The following is an 11,829-nucleotide window of genomic DNA, read 5'->3' on the forward strand; positions in this document are numbered from 1 at the left end:
CTCAAGCATGTAATCTTATTTTATTATTATTATATTTTATTAGATTTCTATCCTGCCCTTTCCTGGTACAAGTCAGACTCAGGGCGGCTAAGAGCAAACATTCATTCATTTATTCAAGGAACTCTGTAAAGCGCTTAGGCTTTTAGACAAAATAATATAACCATAATTAAATTACATTAAAGAAGGACCATTCATTGCTTTGGGGGAAATTATTAAATACATATTTTAAGGTAGTAAATTAAAATTACAGTTAAAATAGCCATGGAATCACAGGATATTTAACTAGGCACCGAGTTAATGGCAGTAGCTTGAATTTTTGGTGCAGCTGAGATATATTTGGCAACTGCCAGAGATATGTGTTACGTATCCAGACAAAAGATTAAGTGATAATCCTTCGTACGGCCGGGAAAAGTTGCAAGAAGCGGGGTTATCAGAGTAGCTCTTAAACTGCCATAGAATGTGCATGAGAGGAAAAAAAATGTGTTTCAGGCACTACACCACGCGAAAAACCTATGAAACGAGAAGGGGAGAAAAATAGAAAATCCAAAAGGGTCAGCAGGAAGAGGGAGGGACAAAGAAATAAGGATGGAGAAAGGGAGAAAAAAAGGGGGGAATAGGAAGGAAAGGATCTTGGAGTGTGTTGCGGTCAAAGGCCCACCACGAGGACTTGTACAGCACTTAGACCTTCGTTCTTGGCCGCAAATAACAGAAAATGAAGTGGCCAGTCTTATTAAAAATCTTAAAATGGGTAAGGCCCCGGTCCAGATTCCATTGTTAACGAAATCTTCAAGAGTAATGTTTCTGGCTGGAGCAAGACTTTCGCATCTTATTTTCCTACAGCACTTAGCACATGGATGGGGCTCAGCAGTGTATAAGCACATGACATTAAAACTGTAGAATCAAAGAAGAATCAACAACAGGCACAACAAAACGCGAGCCCTCCTGTGGCTCTGCATCTCCCAAATCCCTCCCACATGAAGGCAAGGCATGGCATGGGGTGGTGGTGAAGGGGGCCTTAATTCAGGAGCCGAGGCTGAGCGGCAGAGCACCAACTTTGCACGCAGAAGGCCCCTGGTTCAATTCCCGGCATCCCCAGGTAAAGGGTCTCAAGCATAGGAGCAGGATAAGGCCTTCTTGTGTCAGTCAGAGGAGAAAATTCCAGGCTAGAGCAGCCAGTGGCCAGATTCAGGAGAAGGTGGCTTCAGAAGTTCACACCCAAGAGCCAAAGCAAGAGGATTCGGGTGCCATTTGGCTTTCCCTCTGCCCAGTGGGTGGAAGAGGGCAGGGTAGGGTTGCTAACCTCCAGGTACTAGCTGGAGATCTCCTGCTATTATAACTGATCTCCTGCTGATAGAGATCAGTTCCCCTGGAGAAAATGGCTACTTTCGCAATTGGACTCTATGGCATTGAAGTCCCTCCCCTCCCCAACCCCCACCCTCCTCGGGCTCCGCCTCAAAATCCTCCCGCCGATGGCAAAGAGGGACCTGGCAACCCTAGAGCAGGGCTTAAGCCCAGGTCTTACAGTGAACCCAACATGGTGGGGCGTTTCCCTCCCCAGTGGTGGTCTTGCACAGAACAGAAATCAGCGAGTCGCCTAAGCAGCAAAGCCAGTCTTCTGCCCCCCCACCCCAACATCTGGGCACGGCACAGAATAAAATGGCAAGAAAGAGCCCGGATTCTCACCTGTTTCCGAGGCCTCCAACAGCCTGGAAGGAACAAGAAAACATCATTAATGAGATCTGGAAAATCTGGGAAGGCACTTAGGGGGCTGTTGTGATGCTTTCAGGAACTTGTTTACAGAGTAACTCTTTGATTTCTTGCTGGGGGTGTTTTCAGGGCTATGCCTTATAGGAGGGCTGCCCCCCGCAAGCATGAAAATGTATTCTTGGTGAGTTTACAGAGTCCACTTACAGAGCATGACAGTTTTCATTAATAGCAGCTCCCTATGGTCTTAAATAATAAGCAGACCGGCATCTGGTGAAATAAGGACATCCTATCTTATGACCACACAAAACCCAAACATAATTGCACCAGTGGCAAGGTAATGGCTGATTTGGAATGGTTTTATCCAATTTTATTTATTTGTACCCGGTTTTATCCAAATGTATGTTCTTCCTTTTTATATGCCAATAAAGGCTTGTGTTGTGCTGTGAGGTAGACCTGCATTAATGCCGCTCCAGGGTTCGTTGTTTTTCTTTTTTTTAACAAACATTATAGGTCACCATACTATTGCAATTTAAAATTTATTGTGTGTGTGTTAAGTGCCGTCAAGTCGCTTCCGACTCATGGTGACCCTATGAATGAAAGTCCTCCAAAATGTCCTATCTTTGACAGCCTTGCTCAGATCTTGCAAATTGAAGGCTGTGGCTTCCTTTATTGAGTCAATCCATCTCTTGTTGGGTCTTCCTCTTTTCCTGATGCCCTCAACTTTTCCTAGCAAAAATTTATTAAGAACAAGGAAAACAAACTAAAGGAAAGAGGCTTAACACGTGAACAGAATGTTTTAGAACAACTAGTCTCCGTAACAAGAAAGTTACACACAGTGTTGAGAAAGTGGGGGTGGAGACAGAATGTTTTCACATTCCCCTCAAATACTAGAATTCAGGGGGAGCTGATAGGCAGTGGATATCAGGTCAAAAAGAAATTGTGTCATTCATTTGTGGAACTCCCTGCCACAGGTTGTAGCAATGGTTACCACTTTTTTGGGGTGTCAAATAACAGCTGACTGATGGCAAACTGATGGCTGGATCCAGCAGAGACTTTCTCATATTCCTTTCCGATGGCCGAGAGCTAACTTTCTTATTTTCATTTTCAGTAATATAACCATCCCAGTAGAGTGCTACACATACCTCAATTTGGGCCGAACACAATACTCCCAGATTCCTGGATTCTCACTTGAATATTGATTAGTGGTTAAATCCTGACTTTCTTCCAGAGACATCCACATACCCAAGACAGGACTCCTCCCAGGGGATTTTGGAGCCTCAGTAAACTGCCTAGGTAGCAACGCACACAGAAGCTCCAGCTGTTTCATGCATGCTCTGTAGGATCAGGGCCCCAACCCATGCTCAATGCCACCCCCTATAGAAGCACACAACCATGCAGAATTGCTCCAGCTGTGACTGACCTGACAGAAGAGATCTTCCGAGACTGGTGGTTTTTCATCCACTTCCATTTTCACACAGTTTAGGTGCTCCGGACTCTCCTTGCCACCGGAGGAAAAAACAAGCAACTCTGAATTAGTTGACAGTTTTAATTGGTTTTGATTCAAGTCGAACATGCGTTTATTCGAAACGTTTCTGGGTTTTGCCTCCCCAGCCAGAAATGGAGGGCTCAGAGCCCACAAACCACAAGATTATAACCAACTTCTAACAGTTTAAATCCAGCAAAATCGACCACTGCCTGCAAAGGCTTTCTGAAAGCTAAAGAATTCTCCGCTGGAGGTGGAATCTATAAATGCTACCAAGGTATTTTGACTTTATTACCAAGGGCAAAGTTGTGAAAAAATTTTTTAAAAATTTATGACCCACTAAATTATAAGACAAGAGTCACTGGAAAAGATGATAATGCTAGGAAAAGTTGAAGGCTGCAGGAAAAGAGGAAGACCCAACATAAGATGGAGTGACTCTATCAAGGAAGTCATGGCTCTCAGTTTGCAAGTCCTGAGCAAGGCTGTTAAAGATAGGACGTTTTGGAGGACGTTGATTCATAGGGCCACCATGAGTCGGAAGCGACTTGACGGCACTTAGCACACACATACATAGTTTATTAATAGAATCAGTTACCTCTTGCACTATTATTATTTTGCTAAGCACAGAAGCTAAAAGGTTTCGCTGCAAAATCAGAAAGCCCCAGATGCGGGTTTAAACCCCCACACACACACACCACACACACACAAAATTTACTAGGTGGCCTTAGGGAAGCAGCTTTCACTCTGCCTCAGGGGGAAAGAATATTAATCTACCTTAAAGGGCTGTTGTGAAGATGATGCCTGTGATGATGCCTGTGAAGGGCAGGAAGAGGCTTCCCCCCTCCCCTTTCTGGGGAATTTGGCTGGTCACTTTGGGAAGCAGAATGAGGGACCATCCGTTTGATCCTGTGGGCCTGGTTTACTACACAAATGCTCGCCATTACTGGGCTCACCAGTTTCTGCGAAGGGGGCTCGGGAACTTTCAAGAACAGCCTTCGGGAAGGCAGAACTTCAACAGGGGGCTGCTTACAGCCTGGCATCCTTGGCATCTGCCCCTGTCAGGCATCAGCCTGCCATGGCTGTTAGAAGGAGAGCCTCTGTCCGGAAGAAAGCTAGCAGCTAAGTAACCCCACCATTAACAGCTACAAGCAGGGAAGCTGCTACAACTTTCTGGGAGGGGGGGGATTTGGAGCCCCCCAAAATCTCCCCCTGCGGGCCTCTGTATGCTGGGGGGGGGGAGTTAAGCAATGTTTATTCTCAATGAAGATAATTCACAGTGGGTCGCCGTGTTAGTCTGTCTGCAGTAGTAGAAAAGGGCAAGAGTCCAGCAGCACCTTAAAGACTAACAAGAATATTTTCTGGTAGGGGATGAGCTTTCGTGAGCCACAGCTCACTTCTTCACTATCTGAAGAAGTGAGCTGTGGCTCACGAAAGCTCATACCCTACCAGAAAATATTCTTGTTAGTCTTTAAGATGCTACTGGACTCTTGCCCTATTCTCAATGAAGGCCCTCCCTGGGAACTAAGTCATAGAAAGAAAGGGCTCCCCAAAGAAGGGAGAAGTTTGGAAGCATGAATCTTCAGGGTTTGAGCTCCTCCAACACCCCCAAACCGAACAAGAGGGCAGTCGCTTTTTGTGACGGGATATCCTCCATTCCCAGAACATGTAAAGTATCCTTAACCATAGATTTTAAGTTAATGTTAATGAGCACAACAGGGAACTCGGGGGTAAACAAGAGGGACCAGGCCACATTCAAGGCTATGTTATTAGCAAGCAAAGCAGTAATAGCTCTGGGTTGGAAGGATAAAAGTAAATGGACTATAGAAATCTGGCACAACTATCTGTTTGAGTTTATACAGTGGGATATCGTCGAGATGACGCGCCAGAAGACTTCATGGGAAGACAAGAGCAGGGAAATCACGAGTAGATGGAAGACCTACTTAGAGTGGATATCAATGGAAGGAAGAAAAGACATTCGGTGGAAGATCCAGACTTTGTGCCCGTGGCTGGGACTAAAAGATTAAAAACTACAAGGAGAAGGAGTGGGGCTAGGGAGGGGGAGGGATGGAAGGGAATGAGAAAAGTACGTTATACAAACAATGTATGTAGAATAAGAAATATACATTGAAACTCGTATAAAAAGAAACAAAAAACAACAACAACGGGATATCCTCCATCCCCACCCCATGGGACCCCCCCTCCTCCCAAGTTAGTGCCAGCTTTCATTCACTATTCTGCGATGTTTTGGTTGGTCCTGATGGGGAGGAGGTTATCTAGGGACCCCCCCCCAAAAAAAAACATCTTTACCTGGCCCAGGTGTGCCGCATCCATCCCTTCCGGAGCCACCCGGGCAAAGGGACGCCTTGGATTGCAGACAGGCAGGTTGGGGAGAGATTCTCGGATAGGAAACAGCGGGGAGGGGGAGAGACAATCCGGAGCCCAGCTGCTCAGCCTGCAGCCTCCCCTCGCTGCCAGGATCCTCCTTGTCTTTCCCTCCTTCCCTCCCGGATGCAAACCCCTTTCCTGCTCCAGAGGAGACCCAGCTGGGTCCGCCCCGGCTTTGCGCACCGGGTCCCTCTGCCGGCCGCTCCGAAGCCGCTTGCAAAGGAGGGGAGGGGGTTGCAAAGCGCTTCCCCCTCGCATGCACAGACATAAAGAACAACCCCCCCACCCCCCGCCTTCCTGTAGAGCCAAAATGTTTTTGGGTTTTTGGGGATTTTTTTTTATTTTTATAATATAAAACAAAACAAACAAATACAATAACAACAACAAAAATAATTCGCAGTGGGTAGCCGTGTTAGTCTGTTTGCAGTAGTCAAAAAGGGCATTTATTTACCTGGGCTGAATAAAGACCTTGCAATCATAGCCCATGACCAATGCTGATTTCTCCACACCCGTCTCTCCCCTGGACATCACAGACTCTTCTGCATATCACACCTAATCCCATCACGCCTGCTATTCACATTTACATACTGTTCCTCTCCTTAAAGACCGATGGATTCACATTCTAGCTGTAGCTGAAGAAGCGAGCTGTGGCTCACGAAAGCTCCTACCCTACCAGAAAATATTTTTGTTAGTCTTTAAGGTGCTACTGGACTCTGGCCCTTTTTGACAACAACAAAAATAAAAAGACAATACAAAAGAGTATCCGTTATTAATTATACAAAGTTATAAAATTCAACAAAGCAAAAATACCCTTTTGACCCTCCACCCCCCTTAAAAAGTGACCCATCACCTGACCTCCGCAGAAGTGTCTACACAGTTTTGAAAGTTGTTAATAATAATAATAAAGTAAATAAACTTGTTTCTATAACTCACTAAAATAATAAAATCCATTTTTGCCAGGTTATCCCAATATGGGACGGCCTTTGCCCAAGTTTTTTTGAATTCTTCCATGTCTTTTCCATGTAGGAATTCTGTTAATTTGGCCATCCTCGTATACATCCATAGTTTCCCTCTCCAGTCACGAATTGAAGGTTTATTCACTTGCTTCCAAACTTTAGCTATTACAATTCTTCCAAATGTTTTTAAGCATGTGCAAAGTGCTTCCTCCAAACCGTCCCCCTCCCCTTCCAGGGGAAAAAGTCCAAGGGTCACTCTGTCCATGCTGAGGTACTGTGACTTTCTCCTAAAGACAGTGGCGGACTGGCCGTGGTGTCAGTTTGCCTCGTGGCAAGCGGGCCCCCTGAAGCATTAGACAATATGTGAAAAATGATAATGACCTTTTACTAGCTTGAAAATGTAATAGAAGTACCAACGTTATTAATGTATGCAACTAAAATTTATGTCGGCCCTGATCTTTACTATTTCGACTGCGCAATGAAGCTTAGCGGGGAATCCCAGCCTGGGATTTATTTATTTTATTTCTGATAAAAATTAAATGGCAGCCTTATAGTTGTGGGTCCCCTTTGTCTCCTGGCAACCAATATGTTTAGACCCAGACAGCCACTGCCTAAAGGGAACTTTCCCCCCCCATGGAAAAGAATTTGCGGGTACAACAGCTTTGAACAGGTAGCGTACTTTTTGAAGGGAAACAACTTTTTCCCCTTAGCCCATGTTGTCTGTGAACACGTACAGAGTGCTTTTCTGTGAAGGAGAAATCATGTTTCTTGCTAAAGGGGGGGGGCGCCTAATAGGTTGCCAGGTGGAACCAGCAGATCTCCCACTACAGCAAGTGATTTCCAGACGACCAAGATCAATTCCCCTGGAGAAAATGGCTGCTTTGGAAAGTAGGCTCCATGGCACTATATCCTGCTGAGGTCCCCCCCCCCTCAAAAAAAAAAACACCTTGCCCTTCCCAGGCTCCACCCCCAAAATCTCCAAATATTTCCCAACCCAGAGCTGGCAACCATAGCACCTGAGCGCTTGTAAAGTGCATGTCTCGAATTGGAAAGTGCTTGTTCCCTTTCTTTATGTAAAGTAAAAGTGCATGGGTAAATACATCAGCATATGCTGATTTATTTTCTGCTGAAGAGAAACATCCCCCCTCCCTTTTCTGGAAATATAACCTGTAGGCAAAATACCTCTAAGTGTGCACAGAGCTGCTGTCATGAAGGGTGAAAGCTTAAAAAAAGAAAGAAAGAAAGAAACCCCATAGTGCATTTGAACAGTCAGGGGACTTTTCTGTCACTTTAATCTTCCTGCAAGAAAACTAAAGTGGCATATCTAATTTCCCCTCCTCCTATTTTTATTATATTCATTTAATTTATTATGTGTTTGCCTTGCCTGTTCTCTAAGGAGCTTAAGGCAAATTCCTATTGCTGACAGATGGCCATCTAGCCTCTGCTTAAAAACTTCCAGGGAAGGAGCACTTACCGCTTCCTGAGGAAGCCTGTTCCCCTGAGGGACTGCTCTAACCGTTAGAAAATTCTTCCTAATATCTAAATGGAAACTCTTTTGATTTAATTTCAACAATGGATTGCTGTGGCATGGGGAAGGGAGAGGAAGATGGAAAATTAACGGTTTATACAATATCTGAGGCTTTTCAAATCCAAGTCTTTATTAATTGATCATAGGTCTTCAGGCAGATCTTCAGAAAACATTTCAGGGACTCCTCACAGAAGCTTCAGAAGTTGCAAAGAAAATGCCAGGAGTCAGCGTTAAAATTACTCAGCAGTGTTAAATCTTAAACAATAAATGAGCAAGCAGAAAAGGCAATTTCACTGACGTTCCTGCAGAGAGCTGAGACCCAAAGATGTCCTCCGCACCAGTTTTCCAGAAACCCATCAAGAATATTATTACAAAGCTCCAAGACAAAAGTCTGCTGAAATGTTGGGCCACCCCAAGCAGGAAATTATTTTTCAGCTGTCTTTTCCAGAAAATTGCTCAAGGCGGATCACAACTAAGGAAAGTCAATGACATAAACAAACAAACCAAGCAACCACAATTAAAAACAAAAACAAGAAACAGTAAAAAAAAGAAGAAAAAGCAGTTGAAATGATCATAAACAGCAATTTAAAAAATACGATCACACAAGCATAAAAACCTCAGTGTTCCTCAGTAGAATAGGCTTCCTCTGAAGGTGGTATGTGCTCCTTCCATGGAGGATTTTAAGCAGAGGCTAGATGGCCATCTGTCAGCAATGCTGATTCTTTGACCTTAGGGAGATCATGAACGGGAGGGCACCTTGGCCATCTTCTGTGAATGGAGTAGGGGTCACTGGGGGTGTGGGGTGGGAGGTAGTTGTGAACTATTGGTTGTTTTAAAAAATAAAAATAAAATCTGGCTGAATAAAACAGACCAGCATCAATCAACCAAAGGCCTGGACATGTAAAATGGTCTTTATTGCATACCAAAACTATAAGAAACAAGAATGGAGAGCATTCCAAGAATGGTGCCACTATCAAAAAAGACCTGTCTCCTGATTGCCTCCCCCACACTTCTGCAGGTGAGAACGTATGGAGCAGAGCTGGAGATGAAGAAATGGCAGGCAAGATGGTACAGCCGGTAGCTGTCTTTCAAGCACCCTGCTCTAGGCCATTTAGGCCTTTCAAAGTAAGAACCAGCACTTGGAATCATACCCAGAAGCAGACTGTGTGTGTTAAGTGCCGTCAAGTCGCTTCCGACTCATGGCGACCCTATGAATGAAAGTCCTCCAAAATGTCCTATCTTTGACAGCCTTGCTCAGACTAGCAACTCACAAAACACATGTTAACACATGTGCCAACCAAAGCTTCTGAACAGTCTTCAAATGCCAACCCACATAGTTTGCACGGCAGCAGCCTATTCCAGAGCAAGGCTTACCATGGCCAGATCTTACTTCTCAAGGAACAGTCATAGCGGGTGCCAGAAAAATTATGCATTACAGAGGAAACCTGAGTTTCCAACTGCCTGCTTTGATACAATCGCATCCCCCTGTAACAAAAGTGTTCTGTCCCACCCTGCCCCTTAGCTGGCCTGCCCTTCCTCTCACCTCTGTCCTCCAAAATATAAATCATAGTACATCCCCACCTCCCACCCTTGGCAACCACAAACACCCAGACAACTTGAAAACCTAATTTAAAGAACAACACACAAATACTAGCTTACCCTTCTAACAGTTCACCCAGATGTGAAAATTGCATACCAAACAACAGCCCAGATAAATACACTTCTATAATTGCCCCCACTTATGGCAGCCAGCCCTCAACTTAATGTCCTCAGAAAAGTTGATCCAAAGGGACCAAAGTAATCTTCCAGGCTGCAAAGGGACTTTCAGATCTCCTCAATCTTACCCTCTGCAATCAATCACATGTCACCCCACAGGGAGTTACTCACCCCTGTGGCAGCCTCTGCAGAAGGCAAGTTATTTATTTATTTTATACCCCACCCTTTCCCAACCAAGTCAAGCTCAGGACAGCTTCCAACAATCAATATATACAATACAATATAAGTTAAAAAACATATAATTATTTTTTATATAATACTATTTTTTCCTGATGATGAGGTGGGTTCATAAATTATCCTAGGCAGAGGATCAACAATGATCTAGAAGGACAGTTGGTTTTTACACCCCGCATTTCTCTACCTTTAAGGAGTCTCAAAGCGGTTTACAATCTCCTTCCCCACAATCTCCCCATAACAGACACCTTGAGAGGTAGGTGGGGCTGAGAGAGTTCTGAGAGAACTGTGACTAGCCCAAGGCCACCCAGCAGGCTTCATGTGGAGGAGTGGGGAATCAAACCTGGTTCTCCAGATTAGAGCCCACCAGTCTTAACTACGGCACCACCCTCACCTCAAGGAGTTGAGACAAGAAGAGATCCAGGAAAAGGAAAAGAGCCAGCTGGGTGGGGGGAGGGAAAAAGGGGGAAGATAAAAAAGAAGAGGGAGGGGAAGAAAAAAGGGAACAAGGGGAAGGGAAAGGGAGGCTCAGGAGTACCAAGGCCATCTGGATGGTTAAGGCTCACTTTCATTCCATCCCTCCTATTCAGCCTTCCAAAACTTGAGGACTGTAATAAAAAAAAGATTATAGGACAATCCTTATTCTTACTTTTTTTTAATTACTTCACTTATACCCCACCTTTCTCCTCAGTGGGGACCCAAAGCAACTTACATCATACTCCTCGCCTCCATTTTATCCTCACAACAGCCTTGTGAGGTAGGCTAGGCTGAGTGAGTGTGTCTGGCCCCAGGTCACCCAGCAAGTTTCCCTGGCAGTGTGGGGATTCTAACCTGGGTTTCCCAGATCCTAGTCCGACACCTTAACTACTGCACCACACTGGCTCTCTCCACATTGCTACCCTATCCAGTATATCACATGAAACATAAAAATGTCTTGTCCCTTAGAACAACTCTTCGCAACAACAGTTCTACATGAAGCCCTAGCAGCAAGCATTACACCCACAATATGTGTGAACCACATGTCAGCCAATAAGAGCAGCAAATGCTATCCTATTTGACCAAAATGTTTGTTAGCAGGTCCATCTGTTTCCCCAAGTGCAGTTGTATGATGGAGCTGTTAAGGTAGAATATCACTTCAGAGATTTGTTACAGGTTGGAAACCAAATAGTGTTTCTTCTAGTAAAGAGGAGTCTTGCTCACTCCCCAGGAGAAAGTCCCAAGATTCAGCCCAATGTTCTCTCCCTTTGTGACAGCAGCTGTCAGCCTGGAGGTGTCCCATCAGGTGAGGGACTTGTCTGACTACTGGATGGAAAAGTTAACACACCTGAAGGGACCAGGAAAATCCACAGCTGCTCCAATATTGTGTGTGTTAAGTTACTTCCAACTCATGGCAACCCTATGAATCAATGTCCTCCAAAACATCCTATCAACAGCCTTGCTGAGGTCTTGCAAACTGAGGGCCATGGCTTCCTTGATGGAGTCAGTCCATCTCATGTTGGGTCTTCCTCTTTTCCTGCTGCCTTCAGCTTTTCCTAGCATTTTTGTCTTTTCCAGTGACTCTTGTCTTCTCATAATGTGACCAAAGTACCATAGCCTCAGTTTAGTCATTTCAGCTTTTAGGGACAGCTCCAACATTATTCTAGTTGAGGTGTGCTTGCCAAACACATGGAGGTGCCTCGTGGTTAGCTAATACATGTTTACACCATTGTTCTCTGCATGGATTCTCTGTTGGACACAGGGGTTCTGTCGGACAGAAAATGTCAACTCTGATTGTTTATATGGTCTTGGCTAGATGTGAATCCTTGAACATCAGATACACT

The sequence above is a fragment of the Euleptes europaea genome, chromosome 1 (genome assembly GCF_029931775.1).
Source record: "Euleptes europaea isolate rEulEur1 chromosome 1, rEulEur1.hap1, whole genome shotgun sequence".
Taxonomy (NCBI): domain Eukaryota; kingdom Metazoa; phylum Chordata; class Lepidosauria; order Squamata; family Sphaerodactylidae; genus Euleptes; species Euleptes europaea.